This window comes from Delphinus delphis, chromosome 15 (genome assembly GCF_949987515.2).
Source record: "Delphinus delphis chromosome 15, mDelDel1.2, whole genome shotgun sequence".
NCBI lineage: Eukaryota > Metazoa > Chordata > Mammalia > Artiodactyla > Delphinidae > Delphinus > Delphinus delphis.
Window position 1 is genome coordinate 79,500,970 of NC_082697.1, and position 21,378 is coordinate 79,522,347.

Below are 21,378 nucleotides of genomic sequence, written 5' to 3' on the forward strand. Positions count from 1 at the left end.
CCACAGGTCCACTGATAGATGAATGGATAAACAAAGTGTACTCCTTCCATACAATGGAATATTATTCAGTCTTAAAAGAGGACATTCTGACACATGCTATGACATGGAAGAAACTTAAGGACATTCTGCTGAGTGAAATAAGCCAGACACAAAAAGATAAATACTGTATGATTCCATCTATGGGAGGCCCACAGGGCTGTCAGATTCATAGAGGTAGAGAGTAGCATGGGGGGTACTAGGGGCTGGGGGACTTTCATGGGTACAGAGTTTCAGCTTGGGTTTGGGTGATGGTTGCACAACATTGTGAACGTACTTAATGCCACTAAGCTGTAAACACTTAAAATAGTTAAAACGGCCAATTGGGCTTCCCTGGTGGCGCAGTGGTTGGGAGTCCGCCTGCCGATGCAGGGGACACGGGTTCGTGCCCCGGTCCGGGAAGATCCCACATGCCGCGGAGCGGCTGGGCCTGTGAGCCATGGCTGCTGAGCCTGCGCGTCTGGAGCCTGTGCTCTGCAGCGGGAGAGGCCACAACGGTGAGAGGCCCGCGTACCGCAAAAAAAAACGGCCAATTTATATCATGAATATTTTACCACAGTAAATTTTTCTAAAGGAGAATAAGAGGGAACAAGAGTGCTGGTCTGGGAGACGTTATTTCATGAGGTTCATTGGAAGAGTTTGTTGATCGAGTGCTATCCAAGCAGAGATGTATGTTTCAGGGGGGAGTGAATGGGGAGTGAGCAGGCACTAAGCTGGGGTCCAGGACCGAGGCTTGGGCCAGGCAGACACCCTGGAGGTGAAGAAGAAACACAGTTCCAGTAGGTGGAAGGTCTGCAGGGAGAAGGGGGAATTGTAGGGCTCAAGGACACACAGGGCTCTGGCTTGGAGACTGGACTTGAGACGGAGGGTGCATGGGCCAGGGACCCAGAATGAAGTCGACAGCACCTCCAAAGGTTTAACAGAAGAGAACCTGATGAAGGGATTATGCACTGAGATGGGGTGGGTATACGAGAATGGACCACCAAGGGATAGAGAAGCACCCAAAGACTTATAACAGCAGGAGCCATTACCACCTCTGGGCCTGAAGTGTCACAGGGAGGAAACTTAATGCCAGAGCTTGGCGAGAAGAATGGAGCCATGGATGAGGGGACACTGGACCAGAGATGGAGAGGAACTCGGCAGGAGAATAAATACTTAACTTCTTTCTCCTCCCGCCCTTCATCCTCCTGGTGATGCTTCCCCTTGGATGAACCCAACCAGAAGCCAAGAGCAGGGGAACCTGGGTAATCAGTCTGCAGAGGTCAGTCTCCCAAGGCCCAGAACAGGGCAGAGAAGGATGGGAATGGACCAGAGGGGCAAGTGGAGAAAAACCAGGGCAGATGGTGATGCCATTTGTTGAAATATGTAACACAAAGGAAGGAGCTCCTTTTGGAAAATTAGCAGGCTGGTAGGGAAACCAAGATAGAGGTCTACCCCTCTGAGCTAGGGCACAAGAGTGTAAGGGGTGAGGGGGCTACTGGGGGTGAGAGCCTGCCTAGGCTTCCAGGGCTCCCCCATCCCAGGTCTGGTAGAAGAGAGGGCCCAAGGCAGCTGGGGAGGTTTGCTTGCAGCCAGCTTGCAGGCCCCTCTCCCCTTCTCCCCTAAAGCAGCTCCCACTGTGAAGCCAGGGAGCAGGGGTTGCAGAGGCAGATGAGGAGAGGGCAGGAGGAGGTGTGCCCAGCCGGGGCAACGTGTTCCCAGGCACTAGTCCCAAACAGAGTTGAGGTGGGGGCTGATCAGGAACCAAATCATGCGGTGAGGTTTCAAAAAACTAATTTGATCTCATTTAAGGCATGGGCTTCACTCTGGGAGGATGCCGCCTCCCTGCACCTCCTCTGGCCTCCTCCCCCACCCCCGCCCTCCCCTCCGCACACCCAGCCAAGGCTCCCCAGGCAAGGCGAGGCCACAGGCCCTCCAGGGGGCCCTCTTCCAGCCCTTGATCTGCCTACTACCCCTCTGCCTCGGGAGGCCCAGCCAGGCAAAGGGGGCAGCCCCTCCCAGGCAGGGGGAGCAAACACACTGGTGCTAGGCCAGCTCAAGGCCCCAGCATATGAAATATTCATGCAGCCAGACGGCAGGAGACCAGCAGAGGACTCACCCCTGGGGCTATGGGGCTGCAGTAATGGCAGCAGCAGCTGTAGCCCAGCCCTCTCCCCCACCCCAAGCTTTGTTCTGCAGACTCAAAGGGCCTGCAGTGCCAATATCCCAACCACACGCACACACAGACCCCAAGATACACTCCAAGGACACAGGTAGGTGAAGAAACTTGGGGGAAAGGAGAGAGGAGGGGAGGAGGACACACACAGACGGGAATATAGAAACAGACACACGTATATACGGGTGCACACACGCACAAACACGTGCAGATTCATAACAAACATTCACTTGAATGACTCCCAGTGTCGTGCAAAGGTCTTCTTATAATCTGTGCCCCAGGTGCCTCACTGGCTTCATCCTAGTCCCTGCTCTGCCTCAGGTTTGCTCTAGCACTTCAGCCCTGCTTCCTGGGACAGCACAGGGATACCACTGGTGGCTCCACGCAAAGGCCTCCTCGTTCCTGGCCTCCTTCCTACCACAGAAAGGTCTCTGTGCTTTCAGTGCTCCTTGCACAGCCTGCCCCACCTGAGGTCCCTTCACTCCACCGGCTACACTGTCCAGCCAAGGAAACGGAGGCGGGAGCTGCAGGACAACAGGCTACCAAGGTCCTGACTCGAACTCAGGACTCCAGACAGCCAATCCAGCACCGCAGAAGGTTCAGAGATTCCAGTCTCAAAATCCTCACCCCTTTGGGATGTCTCTCACCACCCCGCCTGGCCTCGGTCAGGCCACCAGGATGCACGATGAAAGAGGGCATCCCAGCGGGATCCCTTGTCCCAGGCGCCTGCCCCCACCCGCTACCCGTAAGTCGTGGAGCAGGTCACTGCCGTGGAGGTTCCGGCCCCCGACAGACGCCCAGTCCCTTGGCTTGGCTGCCGTCGGCCTCCAGGACTATAGGGGCCGCTGTAGATGCCGGGCCGCTCTGGCCGGCAAGCGGGCAGGGAGGCCGCCTCCATGGTGGTGCGCTGTCCAGCATTTCAGCAATCGGCGGCGGCGCCCGCGGGGAGACGGAGGGCGCGGGGCCGCGGGGGCGGCAGAGCTGCCCCGCCAAGCCGAGCCGAGCCGAGGAGGCGGCCCGGAGGCCGCCCAGACAAGCGGGGCCAGAGGGCCTGGCTCCAGCGTCCGGCGGAGCGCAACGATCAGCAGGGAGGTGAGAGCCCCTGGCGGGGCGGGGGCATTTCCCAGAGGGGCTGGGGCTGGGTGGAATCCTGGGCCTCCCCAGACGGGCCGGGGCCCACGGTCCACAGATCCCAGAGCAGAGGGTAGAGGTTGGGGGACTGTTAGTGTGTTCGGTCGTGGGTGCGAGGCACCTGGGAAACAGAGATGAGAAACGTTTTTCATTTCGCTGAGAGGGATGGAGAAAGTGAGAACCCTGCCGGGTCATGGGCAGGACTCCACTGAGCATAAATGACCATGGCCTGGCCCATAAGGATGCTAGAGAGGCACCCAACTGCAGTCCAATTGCCCTCCCCCAATTGAGGAGAAGGACCTTCTCCCTAGGGAAGGGAAAGACCAATGAAGGACCCTGTGGAGATGCTGGTCACTGGGAGGGATGGAATGAGCAGGCCCCCACCTGAATGCTGGGCTTCTGTCCAGCACAGGGTGGCAGCATAAGGGACAGTCTGGCCCCTTTCCCAGCTGTCCAAACGCCCCTGGGGAGGCAGAAGCTGGCAACGAGAACTGGGTCTCACACAGGATGGCATTTACTCTCTCACTGGGGAGAGAATGGAGGGCACAGAAGAGATAATAGCCACTAGGAATTTAGGGGGGGTTCTACGTGGTCTCTCTGGATGCCCAGGGAGAGTTTCTGGAGCTCAGAGTGGGCCCAACCAACCCCAGAGCAAATTCCTGGTTACAAAAAAAAAAAAAAAGGAGAGATAGAGAAGAGACGCAGCCTCTTTCTCGTATCCTCCTCCCCCTCCATCCCAGAGCTCCTGCTTGGACAGTGCTGAAGCCTCCTGCAGTTCCTGCTTCTGGCAGCAGGTCCACTGTGGGGATTGGAGGGGGAACAAGAGGAACGCACCCAGCTCTGACCTGGTACTCTAATGCCTGTTCTCTATCCCAGCCATAACTTCTCACTCTCCTAAGACCTCACTCACTCATCCACTTCTGGCATCAAGGGGCCTGGGCTGGTCTTTCATCCTGTGACAAGAGAAAAGGCAGGTACTTTGGTGGAGAGCAGGGCAGGGTTTGGAGAGTTTCTCTGTCTAGGGGGCATCTTAAGGTCACGGTCCCAGCATGTGCCAGCCAGATCCTTTCCCAGGCAGAAATAGGACCAAGGTGGCTAACAAATTGCTCCCACACATCAGCTTTTTGGTTCCTTAACTTTATGCCCCATCCCACTCTCCCATGAGGGATGGAAGAGGAATTCTTGAAGAGCGAATAAAGAATGGTTTGGATTTTAAAAGGTGGGGTTGAATGGGTAGGGAGTCATGCACTTTGAAGCGTGAGAGACATGGGTTCATATCCGAGCTATGTGACTTCAGGTAAGCCACTTAACCTTTCTGAGCCTGTTTCCCAATCTGTAAAATAGGTATAGCGTTAACAGTATCTGCTTTGGCGGTCAAAGAAATACTCCAGCTATCAGATAGGAAACTAGCTGTCAGCCGTAAAATGCTGAGCAGGTGTTAGCAAATCCAACACAAGTAAGAATTTCTTATGGCGGAGCTAGACAAAGGTGGAAAAGTTTCCAGCACTGTTTCAAGTACGTCTTTCTCTTCCCAGAAGGAGGTGGACATTGGCTGAGGGCCTCGTACAGGCTCCATAATGGGCACATAGGAGGCTACAGTTAACTCAGTTCATCCTCACGAAAACGTGCCCAGGAAGCCATCAATGTCCCTATTTCACAACTGAGAAATGAGACTTGAATGACTTTCCCAAGGTCACGAAGCCACCCAAGCTGTCTTCCCTGGGGCAGCTGTGGAGCTGATAACCTGTCCTGGCCCCTTGATATCAAGACCCAGTTAAATGCCCGTTTCTTGATTCACGAGGCCAGCTTTCCAGGTGAGGAGCCTGTGGCACATGGGTGAGGGTGTGCAGTGCAGTGAGGCGCTGACTCCCCCAAGGTCACCGGGATATTTGGAGGTGGAATGTGCTTTGAATTATCCAGCTGGGTGCTCCCATCACAACCCACCCCCGCCACCATCATGCCTGCCAGAGGGGGAGTCTGGGTCTGGCAGGCCCCGTCTGCTCACCTCCGCACCCACTCTCACCTTCTCTGCCTGCCAGCCTCTTGCTGACCTTGGCAAGCCGGTCACTGCCTGTTCCTTTCTGAGCAGTTAGCCCTCACCCTCTGTGATGGGGCCACGGCAATGCTGGGGTCAGCCTCGCCTACTGACTCTTCCTCTGCCTGCTTCTCGCTGCCAGTGGGGCAGGATCACAGCTCCTCCTGTCCCAGTAGCCAGCCATCGGTGCTGCTGAGGAGACGGGCGAGAGCCCACCCTCTCTCTCTTAACTCCTACACACACTCTGAGCCCCTGCCATGGGCCTGTCACTTCACATACGTATCTCATTTCATCCTCACATAACCTGGTGCCAAAGGTGCCACTGTCTCCCTTTCACAGGGGAGCAAAACAAGGCCTGAAAGTGACATGACTTTCCCAAGGTCACAGAGCAAGGTCTTGGTCCAACTCTAGCCCTCTGCCTCAGGGGCCCAGTGTGGCTTCCACAACGCCACTCTGCCCTCGATTCTCCAGGCTCTCCTGAGTGAGGATGAGCCAGGGCACTGTGTGCCAGTAGGGGCTTGAGGGTGGCATGAGATGGAGTCCCAGGACCTTCTTTCTGGGCCCTTCTCTGACCCTGGCTCCTTTTGTAACCTTGAACAGGTCTCTTCCTGTCTCTGGGCCTCAGTGTTCTCAACCATAAAACGATGGGGCTTGATCAGATGACCCCCACAACGGCCCTGCCAGCATTAAGGTTTTAAGATCTCTCTGCTCCATAAATCTGTGCGTCAGGAAGCCTGTGGTCCCGTCAGCAGAGATAGAATTCACCTCCAGTGTTTGAAGCTTAGGTTTATTCATTGCCGCTGAGATTTAAAATTCACCCATCCCTCCTAACTACAAACTTGTGGTCTTAACTCAAAATGGGAAAATGTGGCTTGGAGAGGCCCAGTGGCTCACCCAGAGATCCCAGGACTCTGTGACAGAGCCAGGATTGAGCCCTCCTGGCCCAAGATTTAAGGTGACCTGCAGGGACACTGAAGATGCCTTCCACGCACCTCCCAGCGTTGTTCAGCAATGTTCAGGAATCCCCCAGGACACATATGCTCAGGTCCCACATCCAGGGAAGCAGCAGCGGTACGGTGTTGGAAGCTTATTCATAGAGTCTTGGGGAGAGGGAGGGATTTTTGCAGCTGATGCTCTAAAGAGAAGATGCAGGGCCCTGCCACGGGAGTGGGTCGGTATGGACACTAGTCCAGGCTGTATTGGGGGAGGAGCAGCCAGGCAAGAAATGGGGAAGTTCCTGCTCAATTCTAACACCTGGGCTCAGGGAGAGGGGGAAAAGCTTAAGGAAAGAAAGGAAGAGGTCACTCGCTGAAGGAAGGGGCCCCGTGGGGTCTTAGAGGCTCCGGGAGGGGAAGGAGCTCAGGGAGGTGGTACTCAGAGAAGGGCGGGCAACCGATGAGTGGAATGGAGTTAGAAGAGGGTATGGGGGCTCAGTAGGGGAGAGTGAGCTCAGAGAGGACGAGGCCGAGGCCGTTAGAGAGGAGAGACAGGAGCATGAGAGCGTGGGAAGCCCAGAGGAGCCCGTGACAGGGAGGGACCATTACCAACAGTTACAGACCCCAGCCTGGCCCAGCCTAGGTCTTCACTGTGGCTTAGTGCCTGCTGACACCTCTAGGTTCCTGTCTCTTCACGTTCTTCTGGGTCATGAGCACAGGGGGGTGACAGCTCCATCCCCAGAGGCCAAGCCCTGTTGACTCTGTGTCATCCAGAACGGGGCTCTCAGGGGGCCTGGGCAGGTGAGCCAGGCCCAGGCTGCCCACTGATCTGGGAGAAAGGCCTCAGCGGACACGTGTGCCTGGGCTCCAGAGCAGCCCCCAACCTCCAGGGTAGCCCCCAACCTCCAGGGTCTCCCCGCTTATAGCCAAAAGCCGCCAGCCCATCCGTCTGTGGCACTGCTTCCTAGGCAGTCAGCCTGGCCTCAGCATCCTGCCGCCCCCGCCCTGGCCTCCTGCCCACTGCAGAGGCTGCTGTGCCAGCTGGAGCTGGCGGGCAGGACCACAGCTCGCTCAGCATCCTGCCGGGGCCTGTGAGGACTAGAGGGGGGCCTGAGCCCAGGGAAACAGACCCTGAGGGCCAGGCAGCTTACGGAGCTGGGGCGTCAGTGTTCGGAGTAGCCCGTGGTTCTGAGACCTCTCCCTGTACTGAACCCCATTCCCACCACCGTTCCCCAGAACTCCCTAGGATGGAGACAAGTGAGGTTCATTGAATTCTGTTGATTTTAAGAACGGCACATCCTCACTGTGTTAGACTTGGGAAATAGAAAACAAGGAGAAAAAAGTCATGTGTGGTCCCACCACCCAGAGACAGCCACTGTGAACACAGAGGGGTGTTTCCTACCAGGATTTTGTCCATGCGTTCACAGATACATAGCATTAAATAACTGGGAACGCCCTGTAGAGGGAAGTCGGCATGCTGTTTTTTACTCTATAGTGAGAATTCTCTGATGTCTTTAAAGACTCTGCAAAAAGCATACTTTTCAAGGCCATATGAACACTGGGCACAGGTGGACCAGCTTCCCAGGGAGCTAGTGAGAGCTGGGGGGAGAACTCGCCCCTCCCCTGCCCTCTTGGGTGGGGCACACCTTGGGGATCTGCTGTGGGCTGTGGGTTTCCCTTGGAGAGGATGGCTCTGAGGCCTGTGACAGGGTTAGCCAGGGACTGAGGTGGGCCTGCTTCCTCAGTACACCCCTCTGCCAGGGACCAAGGTGGGGAGGGCCAAGGCTGCCAGGGGAGGGGAAGCACGAGGGAGTCATACATCCCCTGGGCGGGGTGAGAACTTGGACCCACCCAGACCTTAGAAGAAGGAGCTCAGAGCTGGGAATCAGGCGATTGCCAATCTCCTGGCCTCTGATCACATCTAGGCCCCAACCTCCACAATCAGATCTGTTTCTCCCTCCTGTGAGAGGGCCATAATAATACCCACCTCCAGGTGTGCACTGACAAGTGATTCAGGTAATGAGTGTGAAGACACCCAAGGAGAGATGAAACCCAGTGTGCTGCCCAGAGGTGGCGGTCATTTGAATGTGTGAGGTCACACCATTAACATCTATTGAATGCTTCTGATTTTCCGGGCATTGTATGAACACCGGGGACATAGACGTGAATCAGACACCAACCCTGACCTTGAGGAGCTCCCAGACTAGTGGGAAACGGAGGCGTGAGTTAACTGACAGTGATGACCACTGAGGTTCTGCTAGGACTAAGATGTGACGTGGGCAGCCAGAGGAGACTGGGAGAGAGACCTTTAAGCTGGGCTTTGGAGAATGACAGGAAAGGTGCCAGACAGAGAAGGTAGAGGCAGGGCACTCCAGACAACAGCGTGGGCCGCGGCACAGGGGTATGAAAGGTCCTAGTGAACTAAGGGGATAGTCAGTGACCTAACAGAGCCATGGCACAGAGGGCGTGCCCAAGGATAGAGCGCAGCCCCGGCGGCGTGGTGAGCCAGGTCAGGTCTTGAAGGACCTCAAAAACCACTGTAAGCGCTGGGAGTTTATTTGGAAAGTGATGGGAGCCAAGTAGCCTTTGGAGCAGTGTCATGAGATGATCAGATTTGCGCGTAAGGAAGCCTACGCTGGCTGCCTTTGGGAGGAAGAGGATGAAGAGAAAGAGACCAAGGGCGAGAGGCCAGGGAGGAGGTGATGGCACAGCTGCAGGTGAGACGGGTACCGGAGATGCACCGCTGGGAGGTTTGACAGGGCATGTGCATGTGCTCCAGGCTGGGCTCACCGGGGGCAGGGGCAGGGTGAGAGGTAGCACAGCTTTGGCACAGCCGTCAGCACCAGAGAACCAGGTTGGGGAAGTGGGCTTCAGGACGGGCAAAGGGGCCCAGCCCCCTCTTCTCCCAGCAGGGGGCCAGAGGGGGCCTCCGGGATGGAAGGGAAGCTGGGACACTCAGCAGGCCCTGCCTCCGGGCAGCCCTGTGCCCCCTCCCTACCTGGCACAGTCTAGCACATGCTTCTCGGTCCCTGTGACCCATACATTATTGTCCCCAGAACACCTCTCTTATCTGCCTCCCGAATTCTCTCTTCCTCCGTCCTCTGCTCCTCATACATCAGAAAGCAGAGACGGCCATTCCTTCATTCATTAAACATTTGCTCAGCAGCTCCTTTAAACTGAAAACTCAATTATCCCTGTCATCCCCAAGCCCTGTGCTCAGCGCTGGAGAAAGGGAGGAGCCGCCCTCAGTCCAGTGGGGAGCAAGGCCCATGAGCTGGTGAATGTTTAGGGATGGAATGTGGGTTATGTGGGACCATCCCGGGGGCTGCCTGGGCACTGGTGGTTGGGGGTGGGTAGTTGCCTGCCTGATTGACTTTGGAGCCAGCATCACAGATGGTCCTCCTAGGATGAGTACAGGTTTGCCAGGGGGAGAAAAAGGGGAAGGGAATTTCTGGCCAGAAGGAACAGAACAGGCATGAGCAGAGTCACGGAGGAGAAAAGAGCCCCGGCACTTAGGGAATAGTGCGGCTGGAGAGTCCGAGGAACAGAGGAGCAGGCTGGAGAGGGAGGCCTCGTGAGGCGCCTTAACACCAGTCAGGGGAGTCTGGCCTTTCTCCTGAAGGCAGCAGAGAAACCAAGGGATGTTTCCAGCAGGTAAGCACACGGCCAGAGCTGTTTCAGGAAGGTCACCCGTGAAGGGCGAGCATGGACAGATGGAGAGAACAGGGGGGCCTGCGGTATGCTTTCGGGACATGGGTCACATGGCCTGGGGCCTCTCCTGATGCAGCTCTGCTCCTCCCAGCCTGGGACACCCAGAAACCACGGCAGCCACAGTCTCTAGGTGCAGAGTACCTACCTGCCTTGGTATTTCCAAAACAGTCCATGAACAGCAGGTTCCTGGGACCCACCCATTCAGAATCTGAGTGTAGGACCTGGGAGGTCAGGATTTTCGAAAGCTCCCCATGCTAGCAGGGAGAATTGGTGCCTCATTGCTTTGCAGATGCTGTTCCCTTTGCCTAGATGCCCTTCTTCCCTCTTCCTCTACCTCCTTGACCTTCAGCCTCTACTCCCACGTCTTTTGTGCGATGCCTCGTTCCAAGCTCCCTCTGTGTGCCCCCAGGTGCCTGGGACCACCTCTTTCTCAGCCGCTTTCATACTCTGTCCTGATGGTTGCTTACCCTTCCATCTCCCTCGGTAACCATCACGAACATTTGGAATCTCCCGTGTGACTGGCACCGCTACAAGGGCTTCATGTGTCCTAACTCATTTAGTCTTCACAACATCTTATGATGGAGCCAGGACACAGCAGAGGATATTGAGGCCCAGAGAGATGGTTAACGTCGCTGGCGTCATCCAGCTAAGATGCAGTAGGCTGCACTGTTCTGTGACGCCCCAGACGAGGAGCTCCTTGAGGGCAGCCCCCCCGGGGCTGATTATCGTTGCTGGTGCTCAGTGCAAGCACAGGGCCTGGCATAGGAGAGGTGCTGTTTCCCCATCTGGGCTTAAGGATGACAAGTCCCCTCCAGGGCTGCTCTGCAGCTTGGGAAAGTCCATGGCCCTGGTGGGGGTGGTAGGCTATGAGGTGTGCGGTCTGGGCGGGGGGTTGGGATGGCAGCAGGGGCAGGGACTCCTCGCTAGGATTTTGGGGTGGAACAACTTCCCAAACAGGAGGCCTTTCTCCCTCCTCTGCTGTGCTGAGATTCAGCCTTTCTCATAGAAATCAGACCGTCTCAAACCTGGTCAGGCGCCGGGGAAGGGTTTGTGGCCGGGGTGGGGTTGGAGGCCCTGATGAAGATTCTGGGCCTGATGGCAGAGCAAGGCAGAGACTCAGAGAGGCCACAGCTGCACGAGTAGCCCCCCACTCTCAACCTGAACTTAAGGGGCTCGCCTCTTCCCAGAGCAAGGAGGGCCCCCGCCCCCTGCCATTCCTACCGCCCACCCACAATCCCTCGGGAGCCATAGGTTATTGTCAATGATGTTGTTAATTAACTGCTTAATTAACTATTTAGGCTAATCAGATTAATTGACATTAATTGGTTACCATTTGTCAAGGACCCTGGAAAGCTATGCCTCTCAGAGTTGGAGTGTGTGACTGGGTCTGGGCAGGGGAGGCAGAGAGGAATTGTCATTGCGCTGTGGAGCTGGGGGAAGCAGGTGGCAGGCAGTGGCAGGACCGAGGGCACCAGGACGGCTGCCCAGGGACTGTGCATCTCCCAGCAGCTCTCGGGGCTGGGTCCTCAGACTCCTGAGTTCTGGGTCTTTATGCTTTGGGAAGTGCATCAACTCTTCCTATCCCTTAGCTGCATTTTTTAAAGAAAGGTCTGATGAGGGACCAGAGGTAAGAGTGAGATACTTTCCATCCCCAAGGACTGTAAAGACCTCAGAGAGGGGAGAGACCTTAAAATCCTAAATAAGCCACGATATAAGTAGGTCACCACATAACAACTGTGGGGATGACTTGCACACACTCAGTTTTTTAAAAAGAGAAAGATGAGCAGTATAGGGTAGATCAAATATGCAAAATATTAAACTGTGATAAAATGATCTGCATTATTTAGTCAATTACAGCCCCCAAAACCCACAGTACATTTTGATGCCTGTTTTAAAATACAACTTACAGTTTTAAATTATAGCACTTGAAACAAAAAAGAAAAAACTACTATGAAATGCATCCTACGTTTTGGAAAAAGAAAAAAAAAAAAAAGCCAACCCACTCAAAACTGAGAGTGTGAATTTGTCTTCAGTGCCGTTCTCTCAAGATTACATGATTCCCACATCCAGTCCAATGCTGGGCTGGAAGACGGTAGCCTGCAGCCCCATCTGGACTTTTTCACTGACTCCTACCCCACACCCCCAAGGGTCCCTTCCCCTCTCTGGTGAGTCCCTGGCCTGTCTTCCTGATAGAGTGCTTACGTGGGACATAGGAGGTGTGGATTTCGAGTATTCTGGAGATGAATACAAATGTGAGGGGAGAAAAGGGGTCTGTTTTGGTGGGAGGGTCAAGTTCCCAGGATGGAGGGCCCTTCCTGGGCAGGAAGAGGGCTCCCGGCTTGGTGACAGAGATCTCTAGCTTGGTAAGGGGAGAGCTAGAGAATGAACGTGGGGTCTCTCTCCCCCTTTACTGCCCGATCCTGCCGCCCCTGGGGGAGGAAGGACCAGGAGAGACTGGAGACTGTTGCCTAGCAACAAGAGGCGCATCTGGATCGATGGGAATGGCAGATGAGGCTCTAGCCCCCAGCCCGGCTCTCTCTTTGATCTCACCCAGCCCAGCAGAAACCTGGTGGGGGGGAAGCCCAGGGCAGCCTGCCTGATTAAAGCTGAGTCAATAGAGGGAATTTTCCATAATGAGATTGTGTGGGCAGTGGAGGCAGCTGCCCTGTCTCCCCACTTCACCCTCCCCAGCGGGTGGAAGGGGCTTGTCTGTCTGTCCAGCACACACCCTTCCTGCTGATAGCTCCTGGGAGGGCAGGCACATCACCACCCAACTTGGATTCTTCCAAGTGTTGGGCTGCCAGGGACTCAGAGCCCAGCCCTACCCTGGCCCCACTAGTAACCAGGCCCTGGCACTTAGTCCAGATGGGGAAACTGAAACCTGAAAAGGGAAAGAAATCTGGTCATACAGCTTCTAGCCCATCTTCCCCTTCCTCAGCCCAGCTCCCGGGTGTGAACCTGGGTGCGTCTGATCTTTTCCGGGAGGGGAAGCGGGTAAAGGACGTAATGAAGCTGATGACAGCGCAGGGCCCCTCTGATTTTACTCCAGCCTCAGCCCTAGAGGCCAGCTTGGGAGAGTCCTCAGAGAGCAGGACACCTAGGGCGCTCTCTCTAGGACACCTCCCCAAGGCCATCTGGCTTGGCCCCTCCCCAGGACACAGAGATCCCCACCTCCCTGGCAGCCCAGGCCATCAGTGGCCGCTCAGCCATGAGAATGTTCTTTCGCAGTCTTCTCCCCGCAATCCCAAATCTCCACTGGAGCTCAGGCAGCCACAGGGAAGCTGCCTGCTCCCTAGCTGGAAGGCTACAGCTCCCTGAAGGCCACTGAGGGCCCTAAAAAGGAACAGAGTGGGCCGAGTGGGTGCAGGGATTCCTTTGTTCCACCAGAACGCAGGGGAGGGGAGACTAAAACACTGCTTGCTGTTTGATATCAGTACTGGTCTATACAGGCTGCCTCCTGAGTTAAACTGGTCTGTATTATTTTCAATGACCAGTACTGTGTGTTCTGCTCTATTCCACTGGTCTAGAATACTGGTCTGCATTGGTCTGTGTGTTCCCTGATGTATCCAGTCTGAATTCTTGGTTCCTCTATGGCCTGTCCTGGGCTGCAGTGGGCTGCACTGGTCTCATTTAGGCTATATTGCCTATACTGTGGGCCCCTCTGTAGGGAGCAGACAGCTGAGGCCTCTTTGTCCCTGGGGACCTGCCATCCAGATCCTCTGCTCTGGGAACCCAAATCAGAGCCAACGGGAATAAAGACAGGGCCCTGGCTTGATGGGCAGGAACCTAGGTGCCAGGTGAGTCCTTCCTATCCATTCAATGACAGAGCTGGACTCCAGGGCTTACAAAGTATATGACAATGTGGCCTTTGCAAATATTAACACACATCAAGTCTGGGCATATTGAGAGCGGTAACCAGGGACCTTTCCCACTGAGGTCCCCAGAGATGGAGGTGGTTAAAAAAATAAGTAGTGAGCTCCCCGTCAGTGCAAACACAAGCCAGGTTTCAATAAATATTCACAGATGGCTGCTTTGTGCCAAGCTCTGTGCTAGGCCGTAGGGACACAAAGATGGACACAGCCCAGTCGCTGCCCTTGGAGATCCCTCACTCGGCTAGGGAGCAAATAGTCACAGCAGGACAAGGGGAACACTGAGATGGTAACCAGAAGGTAAGGCTCTGGAAGCAGTGTGGAGGCACATCCCACAGTGGAGGTCAGGGAGAGCTTCACAGAGGAGGTGATGCTTGAGCCGCGTACTGCAAGATGAATGGAAGGGGAAGGGCATTCCAGGCAAAGGGAGCAGTCTGGGCCAGCATGTTCTTGGGTGAAGCCGAGTGCCGTGTTTCTGACGTACAGGGGGCTGGACAGGTTGCCCAGGACGCAGGTGCCAGCTAAGCTGCCTGGCTTTCTCCTGTGGACAGTGGACAGGCCCTCCCTCCCTTGCCTACCCCCAGACACCCCACCTTGGCTCTGGGAACTGGGCCAGCCCGCCCCCGCCTCCGTTCCACAGCACAGTCTGAGTCCGCAGGGAAGGGGATAGCTCCAAGCCTGCCCAGGCACGGCTGCCCCCCCGCCAAACCCCGCAGCCCAGGGCTGGGGGCATCGGGGAGGAAGGGCAGGAGCAGGCCCAGGCTGTGTGCAGGCCAGGCTGCCCGTCCCTCCTGCAACCAGCCCTCCCCCCAGCCCAGCCAGACCCAGCCCGGGGGCTCTGGCCAGGGCCTTCCTCCGGCTCCATCCGGGCCGGCAGGAAGCTCCGGATGCTGAATAATTGAAAAGAAGGCTTTCAGCTTTCTCCCTCCCCACTGCAGCGTCTTCTCGAGGGTTGGGTAACAAACAGCAGTGCCAGCGCCTCCTGAGAGAGACTCCAAGAAGGCAGGGAGGAAGCTTGCTCTGCTAATCCTCTCTGCCGGCCTGCCGAGTGCCTTCCTCCCAGGCCTCTCCCCACAGCATCTTCTGACCCGCGAATACTGGTCTCTATGGGTCCGTGTGGGCTGGTATCTACTAGTCTTCACAAGTTGGCACTGACGTGGTACATTATCTACCTTATGTGTTCTGATTTATACCGATCTATACGTCTTCCTGGTTAACTCATGCCTGTAGTGGTTTAGACTAGCTGGCGTTGTTTATGAGTAGTACTAACAGTTAACACTTATACACAGAACTTACTACATTCCTGGGCACTGCTGCACTGTACATATGTTAATTCCTTCACCCCTAATGGTGGGGGTACTTATATTAACCCCATTTTACAAATGAGGAAACTGAGCACAGAGGTCAAGTCACTTTAGGGCACACAGTAATGGATTTGAACCCAGCCTGGCTCTTCTGTCACTTGCTGATCCGTACAGATCTGTCTTGGTTAATGTGGACCGGGCTATCTCTGAGAGGCAGACCTTTCTTCAGGGCAAAGGCCACGAAAATCGAGGGCACCAGGCAGCAAGAGAGATCTTTTTGAAATGCAAAGCTGACTGTGACCTCCCCAGCTCAGCAGCCTTCACTGGCTCCCGATTGCCTGCAGGGTGTGGGCCTAGCTCCTCCAGCCCCTCCTGGCCCACTCTGCCTACCTGTGCATGAGCCCATGCTCTTCCTTTTTTCCTCTCCAAACCTTCTTCCCACATGCCCCACACTCTGTGCAAGACACCCTTCCTCCCCTTCTACATCTACCAGCTCCTACTTACGCTTCAAGAGTCCTCCTCCAGGAAGACCTCCCAGCTTTGATCCTCCCCAAACACATTCCAGCTCAGCTGATGTCTCTGCTGCCTGTCTACCATCCCAGCACTTATCTTGCTACCTCACAGTGCTTCTCCCCCTGCATCTCCTCTGGTGAGCCTCAGACTGGCCACTCACCGAATAGCTGTGACATGAATGAGTGACCTGCCCCTAGAGCTGAGGGGCCATCTCCCAGTCCTGTGGCCCTTACTCCCCAGCCGCACCCCCTTGGGCAGGGAGCACAGGGAGGGCTTCTAGTTTGTTCCAGCCATGACCTGATTACCTTCGCCACCTCCACACGCCTGTGTTCATGGGCTGGAGGTCTGGAGAAGGGTCCCCCCGGGAAAGGGAGGAGTTGACAGGAGAGCCCCCTCCCCAGGGTGCTCTGGGGACACATCCTCTGTGGTCAGGAGTACAGCCTGGCTTCAGGGCAGGGACTGGGGTGGGGAAGGGCCACACCCAGATTCCTTGGACACAGTGGAGATGGGTTTTCTTTGCCAGCTTCATAAAATATATTGACAAAACCATTGTTGTTACACACTTATTTTTACAAAGACCCAGACTTAGTTTCACAAGCTAAGTGCCTGGTTTCACGTGTGTTTGTCAGTTCCATCACGTTTCTGACAGTTACAAAGAACTCTTTCCTCCAGGAAACTCCGGAGGCACGTCCCTCCCCAGCCCCTCTCCCCACACTGAGCTCTTTCTCTGGGCGGGCTCACCCTGTGTTAGTAGTCCCCACCTTCACGGGAAGGCTGCTCTCCATCATGCATCCCACTCCACCCTGACCCTCTTAATCCCAGGTCCCTGGACCTCGCCGTACCCTTGCCTTCAGCCCGTGCCATCCCCTGCTTGGACTCCCCCTTCCTTAGACTCATCCTTCAAAGGACCAGTGTAAACACCCTTGCCTTTGTGAAGCCTTCCCTGACCATCGCAGGCAAAGGTAGACCCTCCCTGGTCTCGTTTTTGCTCCTGTAGCATTGGGGGGGGCGGGTGATCAGGATCTGTCTTCATAACAAGCTTGTCACTGAAAGAATGAACAATCCCACCACCTTATGAGCTAGGGAGTATTGTCCCCATTTTACAGATGAGAAAACTGAGGCTCGGGGAGGTTTGGTGACATTCCCTGATCACCCAGGGAGAACTGGTATAACCAGAATTCAAGCTCAAATCTTCTGATTCCCAACCCAGTGCTCCTTGTTCCTGAGCCAGCGGGAGCAGCAGAGGGACCTTAGTGGCAAGAAGGTGGTTAAATTGTGTATGACCACAGGTCAAGAGTTTACTTGAAGTTGTAGGAACCTGTACCTTTGAGGGTGCAGAGGCCCTGAGTCCTGACATCATCACCGGGTAGGTGGGTCTCTGGCAGGCAGGGGTGGGGAAAGGAGCCCCCAGGGGAGTGAGTGCTGACCCTGGGGGAGACAGGTTCCTGAGCCCCAGGAGCAAAGGGGGCCCCTGGTTTGGTGCCATGGGGGCTGGAGGCTGAGACACTGAAAGTGAGTTGGGAGGGGTTTGCTGAGGCCAGTGGCGATGGGGAAAGGTGGCCCAGGTCATCCTTGCCCTGGGCTCCGGCCTCTGCCCTCTCCTCCCTCCACAATCAACAACCTTGCTTACCCTTGGGTCTCAATCCCCAGCTATGTGATGACATCCCCCAATCAGACCCAGAGCTCAGCCATCTGGACCTCTTCACATGGATGTCCAAGGACTCCTCACCCCCACCATGTCCAAAAGAGGACAGTCACCACTGACAAATAATCGTCGCCATTTATGGGACATTCATTGTGTGCCAGGCACCGTGCTAGCATTTCACATGCATTAGTCCTTTACCACGACCCTACGAGGAGGGTGCTGTTATTAGTTCCAATTCACAGGCAAGGAAACTGAGGCACATAGTTTAAGCCACATGATCAAGGTCACTCAGCTCATGAGTTCCCAAAGAGCACGGCCCTGTCTCCCCGCCTCAAACCATGTTCCCCGTGGCACAACGCAGTCTCCTTCTCAGACACATATGTGGTCCACTGTTCCCTTTCCCCAGACCTGGTCCAGTCACTACCACCCTTAGCATCCTACCCCTCTGAGCCCCGAGGTGAGTGATGATCTCATTAGCTGAGAGGCCTCTGCGTCTGTCAGCAGGCTGGACCCTGCAGTACAGATGGGCTATTTCCCCTTCAATTAATCTCTACCAGCAGGACTGGACTTGCAGGTACTGGCAGCCAGACTGTGTTCCATCCTGTCCTCAGCCAGGCCTGCTCAGGGGACCCAGGCTTGGGACTGAGGGAAGGAGGCAAGCCCAAGGACTCGGGAGTGAGGCTTGGAAGTCAGGGCTATGGCCCTTTAACCACTTCCTGGCTGTCAGAAGGGGAGATGCAACCCCACCGCGCACCCCCACCCCACCAGTCAGACAGCATTAAATCATGACTTAATCTGCGCATGGGTTTGACTGGCCCAGCATCTGGGCCTGCCCTTGGGACCTGACCCAGTGCTGGGGACAGCCTCAGGCTGAGCTCTGGGGGGAACTGGTGTGGTCCTGGCCACTGGCTACAGCAGCAGGAAGGAGGTGGGCTGAAGGCTTGGCGGTATACATACATAGTCAGTATTACCTAGATTTCCAGAGCAGGAGAAGACCTGTGGGGTCTTTGAGTCCAGTCTCTCATTGTCCACTGGGAAAACCAGGGTCCAGAGATGGGAAGAGACTCGCTCAGGGTCTCACAGCCAATCAGGGGTCAAGAAGAGACTTCCCATGTGCCACCCTGCCTCCAAAGAGACACAGCACCAATGTCCCCAAGGACCTTAACAAGTCAGGGTCAGTGTTATGTCTCCAGACCTCATAGCTGCCTGCTTGACCCCCAGAAGCCCCTCACCCTTAACACAGCCCAGTTTGCCCTCCATATTCCCCATCACAGTAAATGTCTGCACCATCCCCCTGGCCGCCCAAGCCAGAGACCCAGTGTTATCCAAGGTGCCTCCCTCCACCCCACACCCAGTCCGCCAACAGTCCTGCCCAGTCTGTCCATTTATTTCTTGAATCCTGGCCAGGGCCCAGCTGCTCTGGTGTCCCTGTCTCCAGCCCCCCTCACCCCTTCTGGGAAGCCTGCCCTGACCAACCAGGCGGAGATGCAGACACTCCTCAAATTCTCTCTTATCACACTACACCGCGATAACTACTGGTTTCCCAAACTAGCCTGTGAGCTGCCAGAGGGTCAGGATGGGGTCTTGCTTGTCTCCAAATCTCCAGCATTTGTTGCTGGGGGAGGCGGCGAGTAGATGCTGTGCGAGTGTCTGTTGTGTGAATATAATAGTTTATCTCCTATTTGAGTAGTTCCTGTAATGGGGAACTCACTCATCCTGGGATGAACTGCTTAGTTTTTCTAAAGTTTTGATGGTTAGGGAAAAAAATCCTACCTTGGACTTAGCTGAAGTCCGCTCGAGATGGCTTCTCGGCAGGAGTCCTGGCTTTGTCTTCCGGAACCACCCAGATTGGCTAGGCGTTTGCTCCCTTCAGTGTGGGTCAAGGTCCAGCACAGGTGAAACTTGTTAGAAATGCAAATTCTCATTGTTAGAAATGCACATTCTCAGAGCCCACCCCAGATCTACCCAATCAGAGATTTCAGGGGTAGACCAGTCATCTATGGTTTAACAAGCCCTCCAGGTGACTCTGCTGCCTAATAAGATTTGAGAACGGCTGCTGTAAAACCGGCTCCCAATTGCTGGTCCACAGATGGTCTATATCAGAATCACCTGGGGAACACTGACAATTTCACCCCCAGGGATTTTGATTCAGTAGGTCTAGGTAGGAATCACATATAAAATACAAGACACCCAGTTTAAGTTGAATTTCAGATAAACAATGAATAATTTTCTTTTAGTATAAGGATGTCCCAAATATGAAATTCATGAAATCCAAATTAATTTAACTGTGCATCCTGTATTTTTATTTGCCAAATCTGGCCACCCAACCTACTTCTCTTTTATTAAATAAATTTACTTATTTTATTTTATTTATTTTTGGCTGCTTTGGGTCTTCGTTGCTGCGCACGGGCTTTCTCTAGTTGCGGCGAGCGGGGGCTACTCTTTCGTTGTGGTGAACAGGCTTCTTATTGCGGTGGCTTCTCTTGTTGCGGAGCACGGGCTGTAGGCATGCGGGCTTCAGTAGTGGTGGCACACGGGCTCAGTAGTTGTGGCTCACGGGATTAGTTCCCGGACCAGAAGCTTGAACCTGTGTCCCCTAGCATTGGCAGCGGATTCTTAACCACTGCACCACCAGGGAAGCCCAACCCAACCTACTTCTAACAAGCTTCCCAACAGATTCAGCCAGGCTTGGCCTAAATCCTTCACAATCCTTCAAGTGTCTGAAGATCGGGACTCTGACCACTTGGATATTCTTATCATCACCTCCCCATTCTGGACATATTTTTGGTGACGTAGCCTAAGATGGCATGTACTTTTGGCAGCCACATCATGATACTGACTCAAATTGAGCCTGTGACCACTGCAAACCCCTAAATCCTTCCTAAATATGCTGCTTCTAAAGTATGTCTACCTCATTCCAATTTTAGAAAGTTAATTTGGGACCCAGCTTCAGGATGTGGCATTTCTCACTGTCCTGTTTCACCTTCTTAGACGCCTTCCATCTTTTCAGTCTGTTGAGTCCTTTCAGATTCTGACTCTGAACTTATGAGCCTTCTCAAGTGGTGTCCTCAGTGAATCTGATCATCAGGTTATCAGAGTTCCATCCAGTCAGTGGTGAACATATCAGATCAGATGCGGGTGAAGACAGAGCCCTGTGGTCTTCCACTAGATACCCCCATCTAATGTGACATTGACCCATTAATCAGCTCCCTTTGAGCATAGGTTAATCTATCCACCAAATAAAACAGTACAGAATGTTAGTTCCCACCAGCACAGTGTCTCTTTCTTCTTATGAAATCTCACAAGGATTCTGTAATAGATAATATCAGATACCCCACAGAGAGACTCGGTGCCTGTCGTAACTAACTCCCTGGTCTGCTGGTCCAGCAACCCTGACTTGGAAAGAAGTGGGCTCAGTGTGCAATGACTTATTCTTAGGGTCCTGGGCTCTCCTCTAGGGGTTCAGGGGTCATTCTTTCAACAACATGCTTCTGATTCCTGCCTGGCACCCTCCATCACCAGGTGAAATTGCTAGAATCCACCGTCTGTCCTAGTGAAAATCCAGACAGCATCTGCCCCGTCTTCACATTCCTCTCCTTTCCTTCAGTCACTCCTGAAAGATTGCCTTCAGCAGCCTAGCCATCTTACCCAGGCATTCTCCCGGTGCCAGGGATAGGATTTCTCAGGGTCTGGAGATCTGAGTGCATTCAGAACTGCTCCCACCAGCTTCCCCTCCCCTGCCCTCAAGGAGCTCAGGCCAAGTTTTAGGCTGGGGAGCCTCTCCCACATCAGAGGGAAAGCATGCAGAGCAGCATTACTCAGAACCTGGCTCCATGGGCTCTCACTGGGACCCAAGCACTTTGTCCCTACACCCTCAGTGCACCTCCTGAGTTGCCAGGTGCTGGGTAGGTTCTGGGGAGCCAGAATGAACGGATGGTCCCCTTCACTCAAAGGGCTAGAACAAGTGGTCAGATGCAAACAATAAATTGAGCCTCAGTATCTAAAGAGATGAGGACAAAAGCTGTGGGGGCACAAGGAGGGAAT

General features: G+C 54.7%; 1 protein-coding gene across 1 annotated transcript in view; it reads left to right on the plus strand.

Annotated features, from left to right (window-relative positions):
• Positions 1-3,210: 3,210 nt before the first annotated feature.
• The window catches only part of SRRM3 (serine/arginine repetitive matrix 3), a 53,926-nt gene continuing 35,758 nt past the window's right edge, over positions 3,211-21,378 (plus strand). The window contains exon 1 of the mRNA XM_060032276.1: positions 3,211-3,283. The gene's annotated coding sequence lies outside the window, so the exon portion shown is untranslated. The remainder of the gene's footprint in view (positions 3,284-21,378) is intronic.